At 42.0% G+C, this 16,324-nt stretch overlaps 1 long non-coding RNA gene across 1 annotated transcript; it reads left to right on the top strand.

Annotated features, from left to right (window-relative positions):
* The first annotated feature begins 4,701 nt into the window (after window positions 1–4,701).
* On the top strand, window positions 4,702–6,954 carry LOC126386446 (uncharacterized). Its single transcript, XR_007569499.1, has 3 exons — window positions 4,702–4,898; window positions 4,982–5,043; window positions 5,450–6,954. It is a non-coding gene; the product is annotated as an uncharacterized LOC126386446 (long non-coding RNA).
* The last annotated feature ends 9,370 nt before the right edge of the window (window positions 6,955–16,324 follow it).

Raw genomic sequence — 16,324 nt, 5'->3', positions numbered from 1 at the left:
CTGAAAATCCACTCCCGTGTCACCCTCTAGTCTGTATATTGTGCTACATTTGTATAGTGTAAGCATCTTTTTTACTTTACTTGCAGGAATAAGAAAAAAAGTTAGATACACTGAATATTATTTGATCTTTTCCACCATTACCTGCATTCCAAATATTGTGGAGGTGTGTGGTTTAGGTTGCCCTAAATACCCCTGTATTTTCGACTGAGACATTGCCACCCCAAAATGATCACATAACCATCCTGGCCACCCCACAGAAAATTTTCTGGCTCCGCCACTGGCAAAAGCCCAGATAGACTTCAAGTCCTGTTATGCTTATGATCTTATGAATGTAAGTTTTTGTCCTTGCTATTTATATATATATATATATATATATATACATATTAATGTATTTTCTTTGAGAGAATGTTTCAAGCAAAATTTTTATACAATAGCCTGCCAATGAAAATATTTTAGTCTCACTAACTGTCATTGACTTAATTTTTATGTTCCAAAAGTTTAAATTTATTTTTCACAAAAGATTAGTTCAATCAGCTCAGTTCAATTAAACTGTCTTTAACTTTTAATTTTCAAAACAAACATTTAGGCTTTAAGTAGCCCTATCTAGATTTATATTCCAAGTCTTCTCGATACGACCAAATAAACAAAACAAAACAAACAAACAAACAAAAATCAGTAGCTTAAGTAGGCTGCTGAAATTTAAATACACGGAGTCTAAAAAATATTTTTGCCAGCCTATAAAATAGTCGTTTAGCTTTAAATTGCAAAATTTAAACTCCAATGATGTTGCTTTACAAAAAGCTTTTGATACAGTTCCACATATAAGACTACTGTCAAAATTCATATTGCACAGAGAACAGAATTACAGACTGGATACAGGAGTTCTTATGTAATAAGAAACAGCAGGTGGTGGTAAATGCTGCCACTTCAGGCTGGAATCCGGTGACCTCTGGGGTTCTATAAGGATCTGTGCTTGTCCCTGTATAAATGATTTACCAGGCGTGATACAGTCTGATGCATATCTTTTTGTGGATGATGTAGTGGTTTATAATACATATCATACATAAAACATAATATTACTTTTATACTTTTATTATACTATTCACATTAGTATCTACAACATTGTAATATTCTCATTCACTCACTCTTTATTGGGTTAATATTGCCTCAGGGCAGCTCTAATATTACCTAAGGGCTTGGCAGACAGGGAGAGAGATTGTAGTGTGTGGAATGTGATGCCTTGTCTATTGGGTGCTTGATTTGAATGTTGCCTTATTGTAAGTAATGTCCCCACTGAAGATATGGGATAGGGGAGCGAAATGGGTTATAAGAAACACAGGAGGAGACTGTCGAGGTCTTCTCTTTTCTGCTCTTCTCTCGCTTCCCTCTCCAGACCATCTAACTTTGTTGCTCTATTCCTCAAACCTGCAGGTAATATGTACCTTGTTCCAATTGTTCCAACTATTGTAACATCAGTGAATAGCCTACATAATAAATGCACTATTGAACTGTATTGATTGGTCTGTCATTATTTTTTGCCACAACAATTACTAACGACACCGACACAACCCATTGTCACAAAGTTCTCTGTAGCTTGAGTAATTGGTGTGATTGGTTGTTACTGGATTTGAATTCCAAAGAAATGTAAACATCTACACGTCACACTGGGAAATCAAATGATAATAGAGTTAATTATATATTTGGGGATATGGTGGTTCAGTTCAATTCAGTGCAATCTAATTCACTTCAGTTCAGTTCAATTCAACAGAACTTTATTTATCCTGAAGGAAATTCTTGTGCCAGAGAATGCTTCAATTACAGTGACACAAATTGAAGTAACAACCATTTACAAAACAGCAGCAACCAGAACAACCAGGGCATTCCCCGGGTCAGGGTCACACACTGGGCCCAGTTTTTAAAAATACCAGTCAAAATAGAGTTACTAAAAATGAAATAAATTGGTGGAAAAATGCAGCTTGCGCCTGGTAATCAACATTATATTGTATATGATATACAATGAGAAGTAGTATTGCACATGAATTGGGTTTTCAGTGAATGATATTGCACTATACTGACAAGTGATCATGATATTGAATAAAATTGCACATGAAAAATATTACACCAGAAAGTGAAAAGTAGTAATGTATGTCATGCAAAGTTCAGCAAGTGGAAGAGGAAAAGGACATAGGTGAAGTGATTGACAGTTCACTTTAATTCCACATCAACATTCCAGAAAAAAAATAAAAAGGCCACTTTATGATAATCAGAAGAACTTTTCAAAATTTATGCATAGATTATTTTTACCATAATATATATCCCTGGTAAGATGTCATCTTGAATTTGCAAGTTTGGTCTGGTGCCCTTATAACTTAGAATATCTAAAATATTTTGAGGACGTTCAGAGAAGAGCTCCTAAACTAATTCCAGGTCTGAAAGAGATATATGAGGAGAGGTGAGGAGACACAGAGGTGACATGATTAACATCTATCTTAATTTTGTTGTTTTGTTTTTCTGAAAAGAGAAAAAACATCTTCACAATTCATGCAGTAAAAGCATGGAATGAGCTTTCAGAGGATGTAGTGTGGGCTCCTTCAGCTAACTAAAAATATGCTGGATAAAGTCTGGTCAACAAATGATATTTTGTAACATTTTTAAAGCTGATTTGTGACTATTTAAGTGTATTTATTAATATTAAAAAAACAATAATAAAAAATATAGCTTGTTTGTTTGTTTGTTGTAGTTGGTGAGAGTGGTGTGGAGGATTTATGTCCTGTACCAGAACATTTTCAATAAATTTCATTAAAAAAATAACCCCAGAGTCCTCTCTTTGTGTAAATGTCGGGGATCACAGAAAATCGTGGGTTGGGGTTCCCTGCAGTCTGTTTAAGTCATGCTACACTATATTTCTGACAGCACCTGAACACACCGTAACAGTATGACAATGGTGCAAGGATGCCACTTGGTGGCGCAATGTGCAAAAAAACTCTATTATGGTAGAGGCAAAAATAAATAAATATATTAACTAAGTTTTAAAAACAACAAATGTTGACGAATTTCAGCCATCAACAAAGAGTTTGAAAAAAATGCTGTAAAAATACAATCAGACTTTGTACAAACAGAAAACAGAATGGGTCACTTAGGCCTATTAGTGAATGCAAACCATTCTGTGCTGGCAGAGGAAATGCAGGCCTGGGCTGGCTCCCTCCCAGGCGCATAATGACGTTGTCCTGCTGACACGGAGGATGTGGCCCTCATAGCTGGGATCTATTTTTAGCTCCAACCTCGAGGGCCTGACAGATGAAGAGGGCAAACTGTCACCCAGACCACCTGCCACAGTCAGGCACACAGCCAGGCTTGTTGATTGTGTAGGACTGAGAAGAGAATTAGTGTGACTTTCATCAGCTGAGACAACTTCCAGAACATTTAATTTAGGTTTATACAGATAGGCTACTTCACTGCTCCTAAAGAGTACCTTTGTGTTGTTGACAGCTAAAGGATGACTGAAACACACAAATTTGTATCACTGTTGGACAGGGCCGTACAGCTATTGAGACACAAAAGTCATGTCCTTGGTATTGTTTCTGTGAATAATGGTTGTATGGTGTCGTTTGTGGCTCTGTGAAGTCTGAGGAGGAAGAAAAACTATGGAAGCGAATCGTGACCAATATTTAAATTAAAATGCATTTGCAGAAATGCTTTTTCATTTTAAGAATGTGGCTGCATTATTTGACTCATACATAAAATTAATCATCAATCAACCTATTTGCATTTTAATTTTCTTCTTCAAGACTGCTCATTCTTTCACTTAATTAAAATGAAAAAGAAAAAGTCATTTGAGATTTAATTTTCAAAATATGCCCCAGCAAATAGATACCAAAATTCAATTTGAAATGTAAAATTTGAAAATTAAAATGCATTTACAGAAATGCTTTTTCATTTTAAGAATGTGGCTGCATTATCTGACTCATAAATAAAATTAATAATCAATCAGCCTATTTGCATTTGCATTTTCTTCTCCAAGTCTGCACATTTTATGCCATAATCAAAAAGAAAACAAAGAGGACATTGCTATTTTGGAGAGTGACGTCAGCAGCCGCTCTTCTTCAGCTCCATGCTGACTGTGCTACCCATAGACATATATACGTATATATGTCTATGGTGCTACCCATCTAATATGGTAGGGGGCGGTGTGCACATTCAGTGTGTGTGTGTGTGTGTGTGTGTGTGTGTGTGTGTGTGGTCTGTTTTTTTTCTTTGATAAATCCAGGTGTGCCTTACACTACAGCAGTCACAGCAGTTGTGAACACGGTCCCTTTACAAATAATAGTAATAAGGAGCCTGTTACCGTTACCTCAATCCGTTGCTTTGCATCCTCCGACAGATGGTCTGGTGGCCTACACCGAACAGCTCTGCTATTTCCTTCACTTTGAAACCATTTAATAAGTAGTTTTCTATGGCCTCGAAAGGGATGTTGATGGCTGGTTGTCCTCATCCCCTTTGAGGCTGCACAGCATCCAGTCGTTCCAGGACTGAAGAGAAGTTAGCTAAAGCAACCTCATTAACGTCTCAATCTGTGACGGCAGAGTATGCAGCCAAGCTCTCTATGACCTGCACGGGCATCAGACTCAGATATAATATTAGAATCCACCTGGGCAGCTAATTCTAACAGTGTTTGCACAATCCCAGGGAATGCCATTGTAACCCAGGTTAAAAAAATCTGCCTTAATATAACTTAATTATTATTGCACACCCTCCGAACACCTCGACGTCACTACCTCACGTCACCCAGTCATGTGACCGCGCCCAACCAATCACGTCACGCAGAGCGAAATTTGTAGCAGCTGCGGCGGATCTCCTACTCAGAGTTGCGGGGAGAGCCGGTCGACAGCTGCGTGCAGGTTCGTAACCATCTGGTCTTTACAGACGTTCGCTCTTTCGGTTGTTTTCTACTCAGCATGCTAAGTATGTCATAACCTTTTAGATCCGACTACTGGGCCGCTGGGAGTTGGTGCCGCTGTCGTGCGTGGTTTATCAAAGGAACTGGTGAGTGTTGCATGTTCGGGATGTCGGCTGTTCGTGATTCATGTGTCTGGGCTATGTTGTGCTAAGCAAGGCTAGCGTTACCTTGTGTTTTGGTTGCTACGTCTGCTGCATGTATTTCGGCTGTAGCACAAGCTAAATTGCTACATGCCCACAGTGAATGCATTGTTGTAATTTGTTATTGTGTTAGCATGTGCAAATTATATGCCAACCTGTAGTACTTTGGATGTAGCTAAAACATGGAAACTCTGAAAGCACTTTGGATGTTTATATGAATTGTATTTTCTATGTTTAATTTATGATTTTTATTTTGTGTACACATAAATGGATATAAATGAGGTAAGCTAAAAGTTAACACAACTATCTGCCTTAACACCTTGGTTTGACTGGACCTGTTATTTTGATGCAGGCCAGTGTCTCCTTTTGGAGCCGAAGATGGCGAGCTACTGAAACCACACCTGGGAGCCAACAACCTCTGTAGCACTACAGCATCGCAGCCCTACTGGTCTGGTAGGAGGCTGTCACAGCCGCCCCACGCAATTCTCATTAAACTGCCACAACTCCACTCACATCCCTTCCCTTCAATGGACAATATTCAATGGACAATTCCCCATGAACGCTCACTCAGACCCTCGTGGATTGTTGTGACAGTGTGTAGATTGTGTGCATGCAACTTTGGGGATTCATTTATTTTCCCATTGTGAACCTTTGTATGTTGTTGTGTTAAATCCTGAACCAAACTGAGCCATATCTAAAGTGCACTTAAGTAATATTCTAACCGGTTGCCATAACTGCAGTTTTGTATATATTTTGGGTTTTTTTATTTTTTTCCTTACCATTTGTTGTTGTAAATATTTTGGGTTGTCATATTCACTTTGAAATACAAGGTACCTGCACTAATTAACCGCCTCTGGTGTCCTTATTAGTTGCTGATCACCAGCTCCCGCAGCCGCATCTAGACTTCTGAGCCGATTCTAGCCCATAGCCACGGTGCATTGGTTAGCCCACCTGGCTAATATTGACAACTTATTGATATTGGCTAACGAGTGCAACTACCCGCTACACCATGATCTGTGATGCGTCCATATATCAAATGTCAGGGCTGTACGTTAACTTTTTTAGCCCATAGCACTTGTGCTATAGAGGGTGATAATTTTGTAGTACAGGCCAGAAAGTTTGTAGCACCTGTCACGATAACAAATTTTGCTGGGCGATTAATTGCGTCAGAAATTATTGCGATAAGTGATAATATTGCGTAATATTGTGCTTTTAAGACCATTTTTATTATCGTTGTAATTTTGCTATTTTTAGACCATTTTTTAAACTTAGATAATGATAATAAAAGCATAATGATGCAAGTACACCCTTTTAAAGAGAAATAAACATTTATTTAACAAGAATATTTACGAATGCAAAAAAAGAACATTTAAATGTCCGAAATAACACGTAAAAATATCTAAATAAATAAATAAAGACCTTTATAAATACAAAAAAATAGACTGTCAGTCTCTCACTCTCAGGTGTGCAGTTAAGTTAGTCGTATTCGCTCTTTTTGTTGAGATGGTTTTAGAACAAACCCGGCACACTGGACTTTTTTTATTATTGAAGTATTTAGCAACACAGAGACTTGTGGTCAGTGGGATGTGAGAATTCTTAAAATAACATCAGATGTGAAGCCCTGACTGTATCTGACTGAGCCTTAATGAAAGATGTTGTCTTGTATATTTTTTCTTCTGAAAATATTAACCTTATAGTCAAGCACTGTTTATTTAGCCTGTGTAGTTGAGGGGACAGGTCAAACTGATATGATGCTGATTTACAGGAGAATTCACGTCAGATGGAGAATAAACCATGAACATAAACTACAGATCACCTGTAAAGCATTTTAATAAATTAATCTATCATAATTAAAACAACTGGAGAATGAAAACAAACTGGCATATGGGTCTGATCACTTTTTTAATGAATTGACATAATTCCAGACAGGATGTAAGTGTGTCTGTGACTTCCTGTACGTACTGAAGGCTGCTGGAAACTGTCGGGAAACTGTCTGACTTCACCGCAGCTTTTTGTCACCGCCCCCCGCTGCAGCCGCCTGCTCTCGTCTACTTTCCAGGCGAGGCGCAGTTCATCCCGAACAAGCCTTTTAAAGCTATAGTTGGTAATGTTGGAGAGCTAGCAAGATTTGAAAGCGGCACCTCCTCTAAGCTCCGCCCCCTCCTCCCCCTCCCGTCAGTGCTCCGTCCAAGCCACGGCCCCACACAAGCTTGAACGCGCATCCTGCAGTAGAAGTCAGACTCAGCAGGGCAGAGGAGAGCCGAGTAAAATAACAAATCCCCCCGAAGCAAAACAAATAATTACCTGTCCAACAGAAAGACAGCAACCTCTGCATCACTTTTCAGGCCCTTCAGCTCCCTCAGTTGTCTCCACTGTTCAAAAGCTGTACGGATGTTGATGTCTGGTTTGTCCTCTCGCTTTATCCAAAGCCTTTTTCGTCGCAGCCTTTTCTGCCTCTGACTTTCCTTTCTCAGCCTGTTTAGCGGGGCGAGCTGTTACAAATAACGCTGGAAGTGGTACTTTTGGCTGCATTTTCTCTGCCATTGTTCAGCAAACTCCTGCTAACTCAATATTTCTGCTGAGGAGTGTGCTGAATATTTCCGGCAACGGTGACACGTGAAGAGTGCACGCAGGGAGGAGGGAGGGAAGGATGGAGGGGGGCTCGGGCAGGACGAGACATGAAGGCATCTGATTGGTTCTTTCCATTCGCACCGAATGGCAGGGATTGGTCAGAGTTTTTACAGGCCTGCAGCTGCCACAGAGGTCAGATTTTTTTCATTCATTTTTCTGAACACATTATGTATTGACTACTCTCAGGGTGGAAGGGCCATTTCACCCAATATAACAAGAAGTGTTTCTGAACAGGATTACCAACTATAACGGAAACTGTCGGGAAACTGTCCGACTTCACCACAGCTTTTTGTCACCGCCCCCCCGGCTGTGGCCACCTGCTCTCGTCTACTTTCCAGGCGAGGCGCAGGTCATCTCGAAAGAGGTCACAGTGTTTCCTCTGCAGGCTCCACTTCACTCAGCTGCCCGACAAACCCGCTGCTTATTCCCACTTTAACCTGAATAACAAACCAGGGCTCGGTGCTCCGGTTGGATCCAAACGGAGAGCCGGGGCTAGCTGGGAAGCTAGCGGAAGCTAACTGATTGTGCTTCCCTCTGGTCATGCTGCGGCTAACGCTCCGCTAGCCTCACAGCTAGCCCCGGTTTGTTATTCAGGTTACGCTCAACTCTGTTTTTTCTCCGCCTCGTCTCCCCCTCACGAAGACCACACTGTGTGTGTGTAGCCCACAGCCCCGCCTCCCCCACAGAGACAAAGACACTCGATGACAAGAGCTTTCCCTTCGTTCATTATGCTAATGAACAAACTCTTTTTTTTTTTATTAAATCTTTAGTAAGTACAATTATACAGAGCAAAATCAGGATCAAAATACAGATGACTGAAACCCCCCCCCCAAAAAACCCATTAAAGACAAGAGAGGCAAATGTAAAATATAAAGAAAAAATAAATAAATAAAAATAAAAACAACAGAGAATAAGTAAGAAAGTAATTAAGTGTGCGAGAGCATATTTCATGTAAACAAATTTAGCGATTTGCAAATGTTGATAGTCTTTAAAGCCTTTGTGTTTTTCGATGAAGAGATTATCCTCATATATTGTTCAAATTCTTTTTTAAGTAAAAAGAGTTCAGGCTTTCTGTTGATGAATTTGCACTTGGGTATTTGAAACTTTGCTAAAAATAAAAACACATTTATAAAAAAGAATGCATCACTATCTTTGTGATTAAAATTTTGAAAACCAAAAATAACATTCTTATAGTAAAGGTGAAAATCAGAAAAGACAGAATCAGCAATAAACTTGTGGAAGTCCCTCCAGAATTTATAAGTGAATTCACATGACCAAAATAAGTGAGTGCATGTTTCAGGATGCTTTTGGCAGAAAGAACAGTTAACATCTATATCATTCTTAAATTTTGATAAGGGCAGAATTTGTGTATCAATTTAAATGAGATCTCTTTGACTTTGTTTGTAACGTCCAAACTTTTTTCCACTCAATATCAGTCACGAAATTGACCCAATAAAATGTTGCTGGTGGGACGGAAACTAGGCCATCCTGAAACATGGCTCTTATTCTGGGGTTCAGAAGCTTACCAGATGAAAAGCAAACACTACCGAGAGAAGACTTCAGGAGGATTGAATGATAAGGGAGGAGAGCTGTCAGAGCACCTGAAGAACATGCACAGACCAGAAGGAATAGCATCAAATACCACTGAAAATTCTCTAGGTGTTATTGGTACATTATATCTCATAAGAAATTCAGAGTAATTATACAACAGCCCATCTTTTTTGAACAGTTGACTAACTAAAACAATTCCATTGTTAAACCATTTATCCAAAAAAAAGTGTTTTGTTTTTATAAACAATATTACAGTTGTTCCAAATGAAGCAACTCTGCGGAGAGAAATTGTGTTTGTAAATCAATGTCCACGCTAAAAGAACCTGTTGATGGAAGTGATAAAGTTTCGGTGGTATTTTTGGAATGCTATAATTACAGAGCAGCAAGAAATTAAGGCCGCCTAAATTTGAGAACACACAATGTGAAATGAAGTTCCAAATAGATGTGGGGTTTTTCAAATACTTTTTGATCCAATTTATCTTGAAGGTATTAAGTGCGCCAAAATCAATAAAATTCAAACCACCATTGTCATAGAGCTTAAATTGACAGATTTTCATAATTAGTGGGTTTTGTTTTTCCATAAAAAATTGTGTAACATTTTATCAGTTGATTTGCAAGTTGTGTTATCAACATGTAAAGACTGAGCAGCATAGGTTAGACGTGAGATTCCCTCTGCCTTCGAAAGCAGAACTCTTCCCCTTAAAGACAAGTCTCTCTGCAGCCAGTGATTAAGGATTTTTTGGGTTTTTTCTATGATAGGAGTGAAGTTTACAGAGCATCTAGATTGCCCATTTTTAGTGATTTGAATACCAAGGTATGTTGCAGAGTTTCTCACAGGAATTCCATGAATTGAGACCACCAAACGGTCTTTAACAGGCAAAAGTTCGCATTTATTAAGATTAAGGGAAAGTCCGGAGGCTTTCGAAAAGGACTGGATACTGTTGATTGCCACTGATACTTGCAAAGCATCCCTGAGAAAGAGAGCAGTGTCATCTGCTAGTTGACTTATGAACATTTCTTTGTTAGCGTCGACCATACCCTTTAATGAACTGAGTTTGATATGTAAATTAAGGAGTTGTACAGAAAGAAGAAATAGATACACTGATAAGGAGTTGTACAGAAAGAAGAAATAGATACACTGATAGGGGGCACCCCTGCCTCACTCCACGTTAACACTTTGTTTTCCACTTTGTATCTTTGGATTTCCTTTGCTCTTTTCTGCACTTCACACCCTTGATAAGCAACACTATGTTCCCCTCCACAGTTACAACACTTCAGTTTTGCATCCACTGCACAGCCACCATACTCATGTTCCCCAGCACATTTAGCGCACCTAGGTTTTGATTTGCACTGCTCTGCCACATGCCCTATTCTCTGACATTTGAAGCATCTTAATGGTTTTGGCACATACTCTCTGACAGGGAAACTCATACATCCAATCATTACTTTCTGCAGCATGGTGCCTTCAAACTGAATGAAAACAGACGAGCTATCCACCATTTTCCTCTGATACCTAGTAGGAAGGCGCTTCACTACGGTCACTTTTCCCCCTTTAATTTCTTTCTTGAAATCTTCCAAACTCATTTCTAAAGGGACTCCATTAATCACTCAACGTATCTTGCGATTTGCTCCAGGAATATGGCTTTTAACTCGAACTCCATTCAGGGTCTTCATCTTCAATATCTTTTCTTGTTGGACCTTATTATGTGTTTCCACCAACATTCTTCCTTTGCTTAAAAATCTTGCTTGCTTAACTGGACCGATTTCTTCATGAATAGCCTTCGTGAGCTTAATTGGATGTAATTTGCCACTGGAATGTTCTCCGAACTCCATGATTACTTTCCACTCTTCACTCTCATTTCCTCTCCGTGCTTTTTTCATCTCATATTGAGTTTCCGACTCACTGTGACTCAGACTCTTCTTCCTCGCGTTTTTTGTTCTCATTTCAGTCCACACTCCTTGATCCTCCTCTGACTCACTCGCCATTGAATCACAATTTTCAAAAAACGCCACTCCGGGACTCGCACACGCCATTCTGCCCTCCATCCGCTGCTGTCGTCGCTCCGTGGGCTGCTAGACGATGCACCGCAGTGAACGCTCTTGTCGTCTACTGAAAAAACGAGAAAAAAAACAGACGTGCTACTAGTCAAATAAATTCATCGCACAAACTTTTTTTTTCCATCGCACGTGTTGCACTGTACAGCCCTGAATGTGCGCACCGCCCCCTACCGTATTAGATGGGTAGCACCAGAGCCCTTGAATAGAGAGTCGCGTCATCTCCGTTCACTCTAATGGGTCATTTTTTTCACAGCAATGGTGGTTCGCGGAGCCTCTCAATAGTTCCCGGAAGTAAGCGGCACATGCTAGCAGCGCAATGGAGTTACAGCAGAAAAGACCAGCTGTGATGTACTTTTAACAGGTAAGATGTCCAAAGACTCAAATTTTACATTATCAGCACAATTTATCTAAATTAACATGTGCATTAAAGCTTGTTAGTGGATTATCTCCCATTAAATTAGTAGATTTATGTAATATTAAAAGATAAGATAACAGATTAGGCTAGGACACTGTACATACTGTACACACCATACAGGTAATGCTAACCATGAACAGCCTGGTAGTTTTAAATTGTCTTCTCCTAAACCATTTTATCTAACATTGGGAAGTTACAGTGCTTCCAGTCCTGATTTTTTGCGAGCCAGTCTGAGTTAGATATTAGCTGTTAAATATGACATTGCTGCGTGATTGTTGAGTGGAGGAGCTGAAATGAAACAAAAACGTAACTTATGGTCTGTTTTTTAGGCTTTGTGATTCTGTTGAGTATACCTGTCTATAATATGTTACAGCTCAGCTGATATTACATTGATAGCGAAGTGAGTGGGAAGTTTTAGGACCGGAATGAGATTTAAAACACAAGATAAGTAATTTTGATAAATGAAACATACCAGGCTAAATGGGGAATTATTCTAAATACCAAATGTATGTATATATTACTGTGTTATACTACGGAAGACGAGAACGGCCACGTATTTCTTTTTTTTGTGCACTGTTATCTTGTGATAACGAATTAATTTTTTCGTTATCTCGATATAACAAAGATTGTTTTCTCGTGATAACGAATTAATTATCTTGTTATCTCGATATAACAAAGATTGTTTTCCCGTGATGATTGTCAAGTCTGATGATTACGCACTGGTTAATGTGATCGTCTTGATTTCAGCCTACAAGAGCTGCCGTGGTCCTGCTAGATGCCTCCTACTGCTGCTGTTATCATTAGTCACAGTTCTACTGTTATTATACACATGTGATTGTTGTCACATACCGTATATTTCCAAATAGTCGCCCGGTGGCAAATAGCCGCTGGGCACCTAATAGCCGCGGGGGGTTTGACCCCATTTTGCGTATTAAACGCCGGGGCGATTATTTCCTCATTCAGGGAGAGAGAAGCTCGCAAGGGCTGCTCTCTCCCTGCCTGCAGGGCTGTCCCTCCTTGAGGGACTGTTTGTGCTTTTACGCACGGGTTGGTATTGAAGTGGCGCACATGATTCGTGCTACGGACGGACGGTTGGACAGACAGCCACGTATCTAAAACAGGTAATACATCTGGCTACATCTTTCCCACATCAAAAAACAGGTAATACATCTGGCTACATCTTTCCCACATCAAATATCCGTGATCACCTACACCCGCGTACGTAAAAGCGCACACAATTCCGTGTCCTCTCACCGCGGATGCTGTGATTTGATGGCCCTGTACTCATTGTAGCCCACTCTTATAAGACCCAATAATAATAATAATATTAATAATAATAATAATAAGCTACTGTGGACCTGCTTTTCAGCGAACTCCTCTGGTAATTTTATTAAAAGGCATGGCATATAGGTCCACAGTAGCTTATTATTATTATTATTGTTGGGTCTTATAAGAGTGGGCTACAATGAGTACTGGGCCATCAAATCACATCATCCGCGGTGAGAGGACACGGAACTGTGTGCGCTTTTACGCACGCGGGTGTAGGTGATCACGGATATTTGATGTGGGAAAGATGTAGCCAGATGTATTACCTGTTTTAGATACGTGGCTGTCTGTCCGACCGTCCGTCCGTCCGTCCGTCCGTCCGTAGCACGAGTCGTGCGCCACTTCAATACCGACCCGTGCGTAAAAGCGCAAACAGTCCCTCAATGAGGGACAGCCCTGCAGGCAGGGAGAGAGCAGCCCTCGCGAGCTTCTCTCTCCCTGCAGGCAGGGCTGTCCCTCCTTGAGGCAATGAATGAGGAAATAATCGGACCGGCGTTTAATACGCAAAATGGGGTCAAACCCCTGGCGGCTATTAGGTGCCCGGTGGCTATTTGCCACCGGGCGTCTATTTGGAAATATACGGTATGTGACAACAATCACATGTGTATAATAACAGTAGAAGTGTAACTAATGATAACAGCAGCAGTAGGAGGCATCTAGCAGGACCACGGCAGCTCTTGTAGGCTGAAATCAAGACGATCACATTAACCAGTGCGCAATCATCAGACTTGACAATTATCACGGGAAAACAGTCTTTGTTATATCAAGATAACGAGATAATTAATTCGTTATCACCAGAAAACAATCTTTGTTATATCAAGATAACGAGATAATTAATTCGTTATCACCAGAAAACAATCTTTGTTATATCGAGATAACGAAATAATAAGTCATTATCACGAGATAACAGTGCACAAAAAAAAAATATATGTATACATGGCCGTTCTCGTCTTCTGTACTTATACATATGATCATGCTAAACATATATTCTATCACAGTATTAGATATGTAATCTTGTATATTTGTAACCTGCTGTAGGAGCACTGGGTGGTGGTGGAGCAGTGATGCTGCAGGACCACTGTGTGAGAGAGGACGCTGCAGATAAGTGCTCAGTCGACCTTGGTGAGACTTAAAACTTAACAAGGTGTGTTTCAAGTAGTTCCAGAGATAAGGAATCATACTTAATATGTATCATACTGCATTTTATATTAATTATATAAGTAATTATATTCCAACTCCAGCGCTGGAGTTGCTCCAGGTGAGAGGCGGAGGGCCGGGGTGGGCTTTCTGATAGCCCCCAGACTCTCTGCCTGTACGTTGGGGTTTACCCCGGTAGACGAAAGGGTTGCTTCCCTGCGCCTTTGGGTCGGGGAACGGGTCCTGACTGAACTGCTGTTCGGCGCATAAGCGCAGACAACAGAGTACCCGCCCTTTTTGGAGTCCCTGGGATGGGTGCTGGACAGTGCCCCGACCGGGGACTCCATTGTTCTGCTGGGGGACTTCAACGCTCACGTGGGCAATGACAGCGGGACCTGGAGGGGCGTGATTGGGAGGAACGGCCTGCCCGATCTGAACCCGAGTGGTGTTCAGTTATTGGACTTCTGTGCGGGTCGCAGTTTGGCCATAACTAACACCATGTTCAAACATAAGGATGTCCATCGGTGCACGTGGCACCAGGACAGCCTAGGTCGCAGGTCAATGATCGACTTTGTAGTCGTATCATTTGACCTGCGGCCATATGTTCTGGACACTCGGGTGAAGAGAGGAGCAGAGCTGTCAACTGATCACCACCTGGTGGTGAGTTGGATCAGATGGTGGGGGAAGACGCCGCGCAGACCTGGCAGGCCCAAACGAACAGTGAGGGTCTGCTGGGAACGCCTGGCGGAAGAACCTGTCCAGATGATCTTCAACTCCCACCTACGGGAGAGCTTCGACCGCGTCCCGAGGGCAGAGGGGGACATTGAGTCCGAATGGGTCTTGTTCCGCTCTGCCATTGTCGAGGCGGCGGTTGCGAGCTGTGGCCGCAAGGCCGCTGGGGCCAGTCGCGGCGGTAATCCCCGAACCCGCTGGTGGACACCAGAGGTGAGGGGAGCCGTCAGTCTGAAGAAGGAGGCCTACAGGGCATGGTTGGCCTGTGGGTCTCCGGAAGCAGCTGATGGGTACCGGCGGGCCAAGCGGAGCGCAGCGGCGGCAGTCGTGGAGGCAAAAACTCGGGCGTGGGAGGAGTTCGGTGAGGTCATAGGTCATGAGCTCTGGGTAGTGACCGAAAGAATGACATCGCGAGTACAAGCGGCCGAAATGAGTTTCCTCCGCAGGGTGGCTGGGCTCAGCCTTAGGGATAGGGTGAGGAGCTCGGACATCCGGGAGGGACTCGGAGTAGAGCCGCTGCTTCTCCACATCGAGAGGAGCCAGTTGAGGTGGTTCGGGCATCTGGTAAGGATGCCTTCCGGTGCTTCCCTTGGGAGGTGTTTCGGGCGTGTCCAACCGGGAGGAGACCTCGGGGCCGCCCCAGGACACGCTGGAGGGACTACATCACCTGGCTGGCCTGGGAATGCCTCGGGGTTCCCGCGGAAGAGCTGACGGAAGTGGCTGGGGAGAGGACTGTGTGGGCTTCTTTGCTGAGGCTGCTGCCCCCGCTACCTGGACCCGGATAAGCGGAGGACGACGAGTACGAGTACGACGAGAGGATCATGTTGTTTCATAGCCGCTAATTAAAGCACAGAGAGCTTTAATTACAGTTCATTAACTTACAAATCCAGTAGTGGGCGATATTGCATAGTCTAATCTAATGAAGGCTCTCCTCTGGAGTGCAGATCTGACTGATTCACGCATTCTAGGTTGACCAAATGTCCTCTTTTGCCCGGACATGTCCACTTTTCACGTCCCGTCTGGGGCGTCCGGGGGTTTTTTATAAACTGATGATAATGTCTGGTTTTCCGTGTGTTTGCGTGTGTGTGTTAGAGTGCGGCATGGGCCGCATATTTCTGTCCGAACCCGAACCGAGCCCGACATTATTTAATGACCAAAGCACTGAGTTTGTGTCACACAGTTGATATGTTTACAGGCTATTTAACAGGCCGGGCGTGCGCCGTGGGTGCGGAGAGGGAGACCTCTGTGTTTGAGACGGGAGCGGGAGGCGGGAGGTCCGACGCTTCCAGCGAGAGGAGAGGGAGAAATAAAACAAAATAAGATAAAATAGGAAAAACCTGTCTCCCTCTTTTATATTATTTTCAGCGTTTAATCAAG

Source organism: Epinephelus moara, chromosome 24 (genome assembly GCF_006386435.1).
Source record: "Epinephelus moara isolate mb chromosome 24, YSFRI_EMoa_1.0, whole genome shotgun sequence".
In the NCBI taxonomy this organism is placed as follows: domain Eukaryota; kingdom Metazoa; phylum Chordata; class Actinopteri; order Perciformes; family Serranidae; genus Epinephelus; species Epinephelus moara.
This window is presented reverse-complemented; position numbering and strand designations above follow the sequence as displayed.